Here is a 12,010-nt window from a genome sequence, read left to right as displayed (position 1 = left end):
AGGTGTGTCAGAGACAATGAGATTGGCACAGGATAGGGCAATAGGGCAGGGATTAGGGCTGTTGTACATAGCACTGCTATGAGTTGCAGGTGACTCGACAGCACATAACAACAACAACAACAACATCTATTTTCTATCTCCTCCCATGCTGAAAACCCACAGGAGGGTCAGCTCAACTATTAACATTTCACATTATAAAAAGCATTATGTACTTATTATGACAAATAATCCAGATGCATATTAATAAAGTTTCCTCTTTATCTACTCAACTTGAGGTAGCCATATCAATTCCTTTGGTTATTTATCATTCTTTAATTTTATTCATACTTTTGAAAACGTAGGGAGCTCTGGTGGTCTAGTGAGTAATGCATTGTGCTGCCAGCCAAAAGGCTAACAGTTCAAATCAACCAGCTGCTGCGTGGGAGAAAGAGAGACTATTTCCTCCTGTGTGATTTATAGTCTCTGAAAAGTCACTGGTGGGGAGTGGTGGTAGTGGGGTCAACTGTGAGTTGGATCTAATTCAATACCAACGAGTTACTTAGTTAATTTTAGAAAAATAAAATAAGCTTCTCTCCTTGTGAAAATTCTAACACCTTTCTATGCAATTCCTTTCTTCACCTAATAGTGTATTGTGGATATGTGAACAGGTCATTTGGCATATACCTAAATCAATATTTTTATTAGCTGAAACCATAGATTAGATTAGCCAGCTATTTGTTTCCTAGACTCTTATTACTAAATACTACTGCAATAAACATCTTTATACATATATCCTTACTTTTATTTCCATAAGAATATTTCTAGTGGTGGAAATAAAAGACTCTATCAAAGATATTTTCTATTTTAATAAGTACCACATACTGCCTATCCAAAGGACTATAGCAGTTCACATTTCCATCAGGAATGTCTCAGAGTGCCCATTTCCCCTGTCCACACCAAGGACTTAATTGTTCAAGCCACTGATCAGCAGCCTTACATTGCTGTGATCAATAGTTTTGCCCTCCAAAATTATATTCATTTACTACATTTTAATTGATTCTCTCCTTGCTTTTGCCTATTGCATTTTATTTCTATGGATCTTAAACATCAGAGTACCTGATGCACTGGTGACATAGTGCATTCAGTGTTGGACTGCTAATCACAAGGTTGATGGTTTGAATCCTGATGGAGACTCTCCATGAATTGGAATCAACTAAGCACCAGTAGATGGTTTTTGTTAATTTGTTTGGTTTGTTGTGGTGTTTTTTTATAAGCAACCAGAGATTCTGTGCAGACAGTATTTTATTTCCACCCAAAATGCACTTATTCTTTAAGAAAACAGCAACAACAAAACTCAAGAGCCATCAAGTTAAGTTTAACTCATAAGAACCACTCCTCATGTTGCCGCTTTAGGAGAGGAGACTACCCATCTGTCTCCTGAAAAGCAGATAGAAGATTCAAACTGCAACCTTTCTGTTAGTAGCCTACAAAAGATATCTACAAACATGAACTCATACTTGACAACATTGGCTGACTTCTCATAGTCTCTGGATGGTAATTCTGATAGTCCCTGAATGTCAGTCAACCGCATGGAACAAACCAAAGTCCAAGGGCACAGGTTTTGACATCAAGTACACTCTAGAATCCAGGCTTCACATTTTGTCCTGTGTTGTGCAACTAAATTAATTTACCACATCTATAAAATTGCAGCAGTACAAATGATAGGTAATATCATTTATGTGTTCTGTTGTTGTGGTTGAGTACCATTGAATCAGAACCAACCCTTAGCTGATCCTCCAGTAGGTTTTCACAGACAGTTAATCACATGGGAGGAGATTGCCCACCCTTCTGCAGAGCAGCTGGCAGATTCACAGCTTTTTACCACTAGGCCACCAGAGCTCCCTAGTATACTAAATTATATCATTTTTTCAGTTCCTGGGTTACTCTAACAAAGTAGCACAAGTTAAGTAAATTATAACAGTAAAAAATGTATTGTTTCATAGTTCTGGAGGACCTCAAAAACCCCAAAACAAAAAATCAACAAAATAAAAACTAACTAACTTCTTGCCATTGAGTTGCAACTAACTCAGTAGGTTTTTGGAAGCTGCAAACTGCACAGGAAGAGATTTCCTATTTTTCATTTGTGGAGTGGCAGAACTGCCTTGGATTTAGCAGTGCAACTCCTTACTGAGAGACCACCTGAGACCTATGGATGCTGCTGTTGTTGTTGTTCTGTGCCATCAAGTCACTTGTGACTCATAGCAACCCCATGTACAATAGCTCTGAATCCTTCCCTATCCTGAGCAATTTTATCATCTCCAACAGAGGCTTAATCCCATTTCTCCAGTCACTGAGTCAGTGCTTCTCATCCTGGGTCTTCCTCTCTTACACTGTCCCTCCCCCTTCCAAGCATGATGTCCTTCTTCAAGGACTGGCCCCTTCTAGCCATGTGCCAAGATGAAGTTTCAAAATCCTTTCTTCCAGGCATCAGTCTGGTTTCACCTTCTCCAGGACAGACCTATTTATTCTCCTGGTAGTCTATGGTATGTTCAATACTCTTCTCCAGCACCACAACTCAAAGGCATCAATTCTTCTTCTATCATCCTTAGTCATTGTTCAGCTCTTGGATGCATACCAGGTAATTGTGAAGATCATGGCCTGTATCAAGCGCACCTTAGTCTTCAGACAGGCATCGTTGCTCTTTGGCACTCTAGAGAGGTCCCTGACAGCAGACTTCAATTTGTCTTTTGATTTCCTGACTGCTGGTGTCAAGAGTGTTAATTGTGGAACCAAGCAAGCTGAAGCTGTTAGCAATCTCAGTCTTTCTCCATCTATCATGAAGCTCCCAAGTGGTCTTTGTTTTCTTGATGTTAAACTTTGATCCATATTGAAGACCACAGTCCTTTATCTTCTGCAGCCAATACCTCATGTCCTCCTCAATTTCAGCAAGTAACACGGTATCATCTGCATAAAGCCGGTTGTTGATGACTTTTCCTTCAATCCTGATGTCACATTCTTCCTGATAAAGCCCAGCCTCCTGAATGATCTGTTACTACATATAGATTGAAAAGGTATGGAGATAGGATGCATCCCTGACACACGCCTTTCCTGATCCTAAACCATCCTGTTCTGACTACTGCTTCCTGTAGCAAGTGCAGGCTTCGTAAGAGCACACTTATGTGTTCTTGGATTCACATTCTCCTCTGGGGTTATCCACAATTTGTTGTGATCCACACAGTCAAATGCCTTTGCATAGTCAATAAAACACAGAAATTCCTTGGCCTTTTGGCCAAGATCCATCAACATTACTATGATGTCTCTAGTGTCATGGCCTCTTCTAAATCCAGCTTGCACATCTAGAAGTTATCTGCTGATGTACTGTTCCAGTATTTTTTTGATAATCTTCAGCAGGATCTTGTGCATGTGTGATATTAGTGAGATTGTTCAATAATTTCCCCAATCAGTCAGGTCACCTTTTTCATGAATGGAAATAAATATAGATCTCTTCCAGTCAATCGGCCAGGTGGTTGTCCTCCAGAATTTTTGGCACAACTTGGTAAGCAAGTCCAGGGCAGCATCTATTTGTTGAAAGATGACAATTGGTATTCTATCAAGTCCTAGTGTCTTGTTTTTTTCCCCCAATACCTTCAGAGCAGCTTGAACTCTCTCCTTGATCTTATGTTGTTTCATGAAATTATCCTGTGTCAGTCAATTCTTTTTGGTACAGTGATTGTGCATGCTTTCCATCTTTTTTTGATGATTACTGGGTCATTCAAAATTCTGCCCTCAGCATTCTTAAGTATTGCAATGTAAGGTTTGAATTTGTTTGGTTTGGGTTTTTTTCCCCATTTCTTCAGCTTAAAAAATGCCGAGCGAGTTTATCCCTTTTGACTTTCCAACTCTAGCTCCTTGCACATTTCATTATAATACTTTGCTTTGTCTTCCTGAGCTTCCCTTTAAAATCTTCTGTTCAGCTCCTTAACTTCTTGATTTCTTTCTTTTGCTTTGGTTTCTCAGTGTTCTAGTAGTTCAAAAGTAGATGTTGGTTGAACTATGTTCTCTCTGGAGTCCTATGGAATCTTAGCTTTCTGTTTCTAGCAGCCCTAGGAGTTCATTGTTTTACAATCATCTTCATAGGACTCTAAGGGACTACTTTCTGTGTGTTTCTTCTCTCTGTTTTTATAGGGACACCAGGCATATTAGATTATGATTCTCATTATTCTTATATGACTTCAAGTCCTCAATATTCCCAAACAACATTACATTCACGGGTTCTAAGGGTAGTGGTTATTGTTAGGTGCCATCGGTTCAACTATGACTCATAGCAACCCAACACACAATAACTCTGAACTCTGCCCTATCCTGAGCCAATCTCACTGCCTCCATCATAACTACCTACATTACCCCAGTTACTGTTTTAATCCATCTAGTCCAGAATCTTCCTCTCTTGCATTGTCCCTCCACCCTTCCAAGCATCATGTCTTTCTCCAAGGGCTGATCCCTCCTGAATACATAACCAAAGTAAATGTGGCAGAGCTTCAAAATCCTTGCCTCCAAGGAGCAACTTGGTGTCACCCCCTCACTCCAAGATAGACTTCCTTATTCTCTTGGCAGTCAATTCTCTTCTCCAGAACCATAACTCAAAGGCATTGTCTGATGTCTAGAAAGTAATTGTAAAGAACATGGAGTGGATCAGGCATACCTTAGTCTCTAGGCTGACATCATTGACCTTTAAGACACTGAAGAGGTCCTTGACAACAGATTTTTCTGTGTTGAAAAAATTAATCTTTTGATTTCCTGACTACTGGTGCAAAGACTGTTGATTGCAGACTGACCCACCAAGCTGAAATTCTTAATAATCTCAATCTCTTCTCTATTGCCATGTTGCCAATTGGTCCAGTGATAAGAAGCTTTGTTTTCTTGATGTTGAATTTGAGTCCATATTAAAGACTACAGTCCTTGACCTTTTGCAGCAAGTGTTTGAAGTCTTCTTCAGTTTTGGCAAGCAAGGTTGTGCCATCTGCATAATGCAGATTGTTTATCTGTCTTCCTCCAATTCTGATGCCACATTCCTCCTCCTCAAGTCCAGCCTCCAGAATGATCTTTTAGATTCCACATATAGATTGAAAAGATATGGAGACAGGTATATTTCTGGGTTCTTGATTTTGCTCCATTGTTCTATGTGCTTGTCATTGTACCAGTACCATGTTGGGTTGGTTATTAGTGCTGTGTAGTAAGTTTTGAGATCAAAGAATGCTATGCCTTCCACTTCGCTTTTGTTTTTCAGAAATGTTTTGCTTATTCAAGGTATTTTTCTTCTCCAGGTAAACTTGGCAACTGCCTTTTCAATATCCTTGAAAAATGAATAGGGTTTCTATGTTGGGCTTGTGTTGAACATGTAGATTGCTTTTGGTAGGATTGCCATTTTCACTATATTAAGTCTTCCTATCCATGAACAGGGAACATTTTCCCTTATCTTTAGTCTTTTATTATTTTTTTTTCCTAACAGAATTGATCGCAAGTTTTTGGAGTTGAGGGCTTTTGTGGGCTTGTGTTTGATGTGCAGGAGTGCTCTGCCCCCAGGAGCGAGGCAAGCCAGGCTTGGCCTAGGATTTAAGGCAAGAGGGGGCTTTAAGCCCCAAAGGGAGAGGGGAGAGAAGGCTGCCATGTTTTTCTCGGTTGGCTCCTCCCAGGGTTTCTGTGACTTCTTGCTGCCAGAGAAAGCATGGTGGTGCATGTGCTCGCAGGTATTATGGCAAGTTTTTGGAGTCAGTCAGTGCTTTTTCGGGCTTGTGTTTGATGTGCAGGACTGCTCTGCCCCCAGTAGCGAGGCATGCCAGACTCAGCCTAGGGTTTAAGGCAGGAGGGCTACATTGACCCAGTGGAAAGAATGTTTTGCTACCAAGCCGCAGATGGGTAATTTTAATCTGCTGCCCTCAGGCCAGGTTCAAATTGTTTTCCTGTCAAACATTCTTCTAGGTGGTATAGCACTGGTCTGTGCATTGCTGTACAGAGGTAACTTGTTGTTGCTGTGATGCTAAACACTGTGACACTGATGTGCCAAACATAATGGTTACCCACGGTGGACAGTGTTTGCTGAAGCTTCCCGACTAAAAAAATCCTGGACGCAGGAGTGGTATCCACTTCTGAAATGGCTTACCTCTGGAAACTCTATGTATGAACAGTGCTCAGGCCTTTTGTTCATAGGGTCGCTATGAGTCGTCTATGACTTGACAGCACCTAACAACAACAGCAAAATTGATTTTTAGTTTTATTTTTACATATCTTTTATGTCTCTAGTTAGATTCATTCCTGAGTATCTCAATTTGTGATTGGCTATTGTAAATGGTACTGCTTTCTTGACTTCCTTCTCTGAGTTCCCTTTGTTATTATAGAAGAATCCCATGTTCTTTGAATATTGATCTTGAATACTGCCACCCCTAGTCTGTTAGATCTAACAGATTTTTGGGGAAGGTTTAGCCTTGGGATATTCTGTGTATATTAGCATATCATCTGCATATAGCAACAATTTAACCATCTCTTTGCTCATCTGGCTGTCTTTTATTTCCTTCTCTTGTTGTATTGCCCTAGCAAGTATTTTTAATACAATACTGAATAGGGGTGGTGAAAGTGGGCATTCTTGTCAGGTCCCTGTTCTGGAAAACTCTCTTAGTCTTTCTCCATTAAGAATGAGATGACTCTTGGTTTTACAGGTATAATTTTCAATATGTTGGAGGAAATTCCCTTTTATTTCTGTTTTGCTGAGTGTTTTAATCAGGAAGGGGTACTGAATTTTTGCCAAATGCCCTTTGTGCATCAATTGCTAGGATTAAATGGTTCTTGTTATATGGTCAATTGATATTCTTCAAATGGGAAACAACAACCTCTTCAACAAATGGTGCTGGCAAAACACCACCACTAGACTGCTACCTGAAGAAAGCTTAAACAGGATCGACATCTCACACTATGCACAAAAATAAATTCAAAGTAGATCAGATACCTGGAGGATAAATCCCAAAACCATAAAACTCATAAGAGACAAACTGGGACCAAGCTTAGAAAGCCTTGTATAAAGAAGCAAGGAAACACTGCATGGTTCAAAATCAGGAAAGGAGTGTGTCAAAGATACATCTTGTCTCCATACCTTTTCAATCTATATGCTGAACAGATAATTCAGGAGGCTGGGCTTCATGAGGAAGAATCTGGCATCAAGATTGGAGGAAGACTCATCAACAACCTCTGTTATGCAGATGACACAACCCTGCTTGCTAAAACTGAGGAGGATTTGAAGCTCTTGCTGCAGAAGGTCAAGGACTATAGTCTTCAATATAGATAGAAGTTCAACATCAAGAAGACAAAGATTCTCACCACTGGACCAGTTGGAAGCACCATGATAGATGGAGATTGAGGTTGTTAACAACAGCTGCTTGCTCAGCTCCACAATCAACACTCTTGGCACCAATAGTCAGGAAATCAAAAGACAAATTGAATTGGAATAATCTGCTGTTATGAACCTCTCCAGAGTGCTGAAAAGCAAACATGTCAGTCTAGAGTCAAAGGTGCACCTAATCTCGTTGCCATTGCTTGCTATGCATTAGAGAGCTGGACAATGACTAAAAATGACAGAAGAAGAATCGATGTCTTTGAGTTGTGCTGGAGAAGAGTCTTGAATGTACCATGGCCCACCAAGAAAACAAATAAGTCTGTCTTAGATAGAGGGTGGAACCAAGTTTCTCCTCAGAAGCTAAGATTTTGAAACTTTGTCTCACATACTTTGGACAAACGACCAGGAGGGACTGGTCCTTGGAGAAAGACATCATGCTTGGAAGGATGGAGGGATAGCACAGGAAGAGGAAGACCCTGGATGAGATGGATTGATACAGAAATTGAAGAAATGGGGTTAAGTATGTTGGAATCTGTAAGAATGGCTCAGGATAGGGCAGGGTTCAGAGCTGCTGTACATAGGATTGCTATGGGTTGCAAGTGACTGGACAACACATAACAACAACAACAGCATGGTATAAAGAAGTTGAAAAATACAGCCAGAAATGCACAATATGAAGAGGATAAAAACTATGAATGAGATCTTCTCAAGATTAAATCCCTGTGTGTATCAAAACCTTTTTCCCAATAGGGTAAAAAGAAAACCTACTAACTGAGGAAAAAACATTTGGCAATACCATCTCAGATATGGTGTCATAACAAAAGTTTGTGGAATTCTATAGGTCTTCCACAAGTGAAAGGATGATAACCCAATTACAAAATGGACAAAAGATAGAGAAAGACTTTCCACAAAGGAAGACATTCGGATGGCCAACAGACATATGAAGAAATACTCAAAATCACTGGCAATAAGAGAGATGCAAATAAAAACCATTATGAGATACAATCTAACCCCAGTGGTAGTGGCAAAGTTTAGCAGAACAGCAAGTAATAAATGTTGGAGAGGATGTGGAGAGCTGGGAAGTCTCATACATTGTTGTTGGGATTGTAAAATGATACAACTAATCTGGAAGGTAGTTTGGTATTTCCTTAAAAAGCTAAATGTAGAAACTCCATATGATCTAAGTATTCCACTACAAGGTATATACCCCAAAGAAATCAGAAACAAGATACAAATGGAGATTTTTACACCAATGATCATAGGAGCATTATTGACTATTGCAAGAACATGGAAACAGCCCAAATGTCCAAACACAACCAAATTAATTGAGAAATTGTGGTATGTTCACACAACGGAATACTATACAGCACTCAGGAGTAATAATTTTGAAAAATACTACAAAACTTGGGAGAGACTGGAAAGCATAATTATGCTGAGTGAACTAACTCAATCTTCTAAGGACAAATACTAGATAAGACCATTTTTGTAAAAATAGAAGGATAACTAATAACACATGCAAGGAGGCCCAAGGTGGGAAGGGGTGGGAACAGAGTGTTGAGAATGGGTGGAAGGAACATCACAGGGTCACACAATTTAGTGAGTAGAGTGAGGGGGTAAAGGAAGTGGGTAAGATCTGGCAGAGACCTGAAAAAGAAGGGTAATGGTGGGCATGGTCCAAAGGGGATTAATTTTATAAAACATAACGTATGGGAATGAGTGTATGAATTATGTCAATGAAGGAAAGTTGTTTTTGTTATTATGAGTCATTGAGTCACCTGTGACCCATAGTGACCCTAAGTACAACAGCTGGGAACCCTACCCTATCCTGAGCCAATCTCACTGATTCCGACACACTTAATCCCATTGCTCCAGTTATTGTGTTAACCCTTCTCATTTGAGGTCTTCCTTTCCTGTGCTATCCTTCCAATCTTCCAAACATGATATCCTCCACCAAAGGCTGATCTCTCCTGCCACGTGCCCAAAGTAGGTGAGAGAGAGCTTCAAAATCCTAGCCTCCAAGGAGAAACTTGGTTTCACCCTTTCCAAGACAGACCTTTCTGTTCTTCTGGAGGTCTGTGGTATGTTCAGTACTCATCTCCAAAACAAAAACTCAAAGCCATCAATTCTTCTGTAATCCTTAGTCATTGATGTATATGTATATACCCTCTGATGTAGAGCAAGCAATTGCAAAGATCATGGCCTGGATCATATGCATTTTAGTCTCTAGAATAACATCTTTGCTTCTCAGTACTCTGGAGAGGTACCTGACTGAAGATTTTCTCATTGCAATTTGTCTTTTGATTTCCTGACTGCTAGTCCCAGGAGTTGATTGTGGAGCTGCGCAAGCTGAAATTGAAGGAATGTGTGGAGGGGGAAAAAATCTACATTAAAAAAAAAAGAAAAGATATGGGTACAGGAAATCACTGACACACTCCTTTTTGGATTTTGAACTAAGTACTGTTTCCTTCTTTGTTCTGTGACTGCCTTCTGGTCAAAGTACAGGTTTCGCATGAACACAATCAGATGTTTTAGGATTCACATTCTTCTCAAGGTTAGCCATAATTTGTTGTGCTCCATATGGTCAAATGGCTTTGCATGGTCAATGAAACACAGAGAGACATTCTTCTGGTACTCTTTGCTTTCAGCCAAGATCCATCTAACATTGGCTATGATGTCTCTAGTACCCTGGCCTCTTCTTCTTTTTTCCTTTTTTATTAATTTTAATGAAAATTTACAGAGACTTAGGGTTTCCAATCATTCATTATCACATTTTTCTCCCTGCCTCTCCCGCCCCCTGCCCCAGATTCACTCTTCTCCTTGAAAAGTAAAAGAAAACCTCTTTCATTGTTATACAATTCCTCCTCCCAAGTCCACTCTACTGTGCAGCCTTCATTCTGGACTCCTGTCATGACAATAACACCCAATCATATATCCCTTTTAAACAGTTCTCTCCCTCATCTGTTTCAATGCAGTATACATCATTCCTCCTCTCCTCTGTCTTCCCTCAACCCCGGCATCAGTCCTGTTTTACAACAGTGGCCCGATACAATATTTGTCCTTTTGTGACTGGAATATTTAACTCAGCATAATGTCCGCCAGGGTCACTCATTTTGAAAAATATTACATGAGTTCCTTGTTTTTCAAATGCTGCATAGTATTCCCTTGTGTGAATATATGAGAGCTTCTCTATTCTTTTGTTTGTTAATGGGCACTTGGTTTGTTTCCAGTTCTTTGCTATTGCAAAAAAAGCAACAATAAACATGGGTGTGCACATATCTGCTTGGGTGGCTGTTCTGGTTTCTTTAGGGTTAATTCCCAGTTGTGGAATTGCTGGGTCAAATGGTATTTCTATTTGCAACTTTTTGAGAAAGCACAATACTGCCTTCCATAGTGGTTGCACCATTTTACATTCCCACCAACAGTGAATAAGGGCTCCAGTTTCTCCACAACCTTGCCAGCATTTGATGTTTTCTGTTCTGTTAAATTTTGCTATTCTGACTGGGGTGAGATGATATGTCATAGTTGTTTTGATTTGCATCTCCCTTAGAACTAGGAATTTTGAACATTTCTTCATGTGTTTGTTTGCCACCTGAATGTCTTCTTTGGTAAAGTGTCTGTTCATATCCTGTGCCCATTTTTCAACTGAATCTTGTGGTGCTCGGGTATTTTATAAATTCTAGATATAAGTCCCTTTTCTGACATGTCATTACCAAATATTTTTTCCCAGTCTGTGGCTTCCCTTTCTATTCTGTTGGAGAAGTTTTTGGATGTGCATAGAGATTTTATTCTTAGAAGGTCTCATTCATCTATTTTATCTTCTCTTGGTAGTAGATTTTCCAGGATGCTTGGAAGACTGTTTCTGTTGTGGATTAGGACTTGTAGAGTTCTTAGTCCTTGGTTTTAGTCCTAGGTCCATGATCCACCTTGAGTTGGTTTTTGTATATGGAGTGAGGTGTGGATCTTGCTTGAGTTTTCTGCAGATAGTTTTCCAATTTTGCCAACACCATTTGTTAAAAAGGCTGTCATTTCCCACTTAACTGATTTCATCTCCTTGTCAAAGATTAGTTGACCATAGATAGATTGGCTGATTTCTGGATTCTCAATTCTATTCCATTGATTTGTATGTCTGTCATGTACCAGTACCACACTGTCTTGACCACCATGCCAGTATAGTAGGATTTGAAATCAGGGAGTGAGATGCCTCCTAACTTGTTTCTCTTTTAAAAGAATGCTTTGCTTACTCTGGGCATCTTTCCATTCCAAATTAAACTGGAGATTGCCTTTTCCATCTCATTGAAGAATGGAATTGGTATTTGTGTTGGGATTGCATTGAACATGTAAATTGCCTTTGGTAGTATTGTCATTTTCACAATATTGAGTTTTCCTATCCAAGAGCAAGGGATATTCTTCCACTTCTCAAGGTCTCTTTTTGTTTCTTGTAATAATGTTTTGTAATTTTCTTTGAATAGATCCTTTGGGCTTCTGGTTAAGTTTACTCTTAAGTGTTTAATCTTGTGATTAGGTATTGTGAAGGGTATTGTTTTTCTCAGCTCCGGTCCTGTATTATCTTTGTCCCTGTAGAGAAATACAATTGATTTTTTTTTATTTAGGTTGTTTATTTTTCATTTCAATGAACATCTACAGAGA

Source organism: Elephantulus edwardii, unplaced genomic scaffold (genome assembly GCF_000299155.1).
Source record: "Elephantulus edwardii isolate Elephantulus edwardi_28Jun2011 unplaced genomic scaffold, EleEdw1.0 scaffold00196, whole genome shotgun sequence".
Lineage (NCBI taxonomy): Eukaryota > Metazoa > Chordata > Mammalia > Macroscelidea > Macroscelididae > Elephantulus > Elephantulus edwardii.
The sequence above is the reverse complement of the archived record's forward strand: the minus strand, read 5'-3'. Positions refer to the sequence as shown.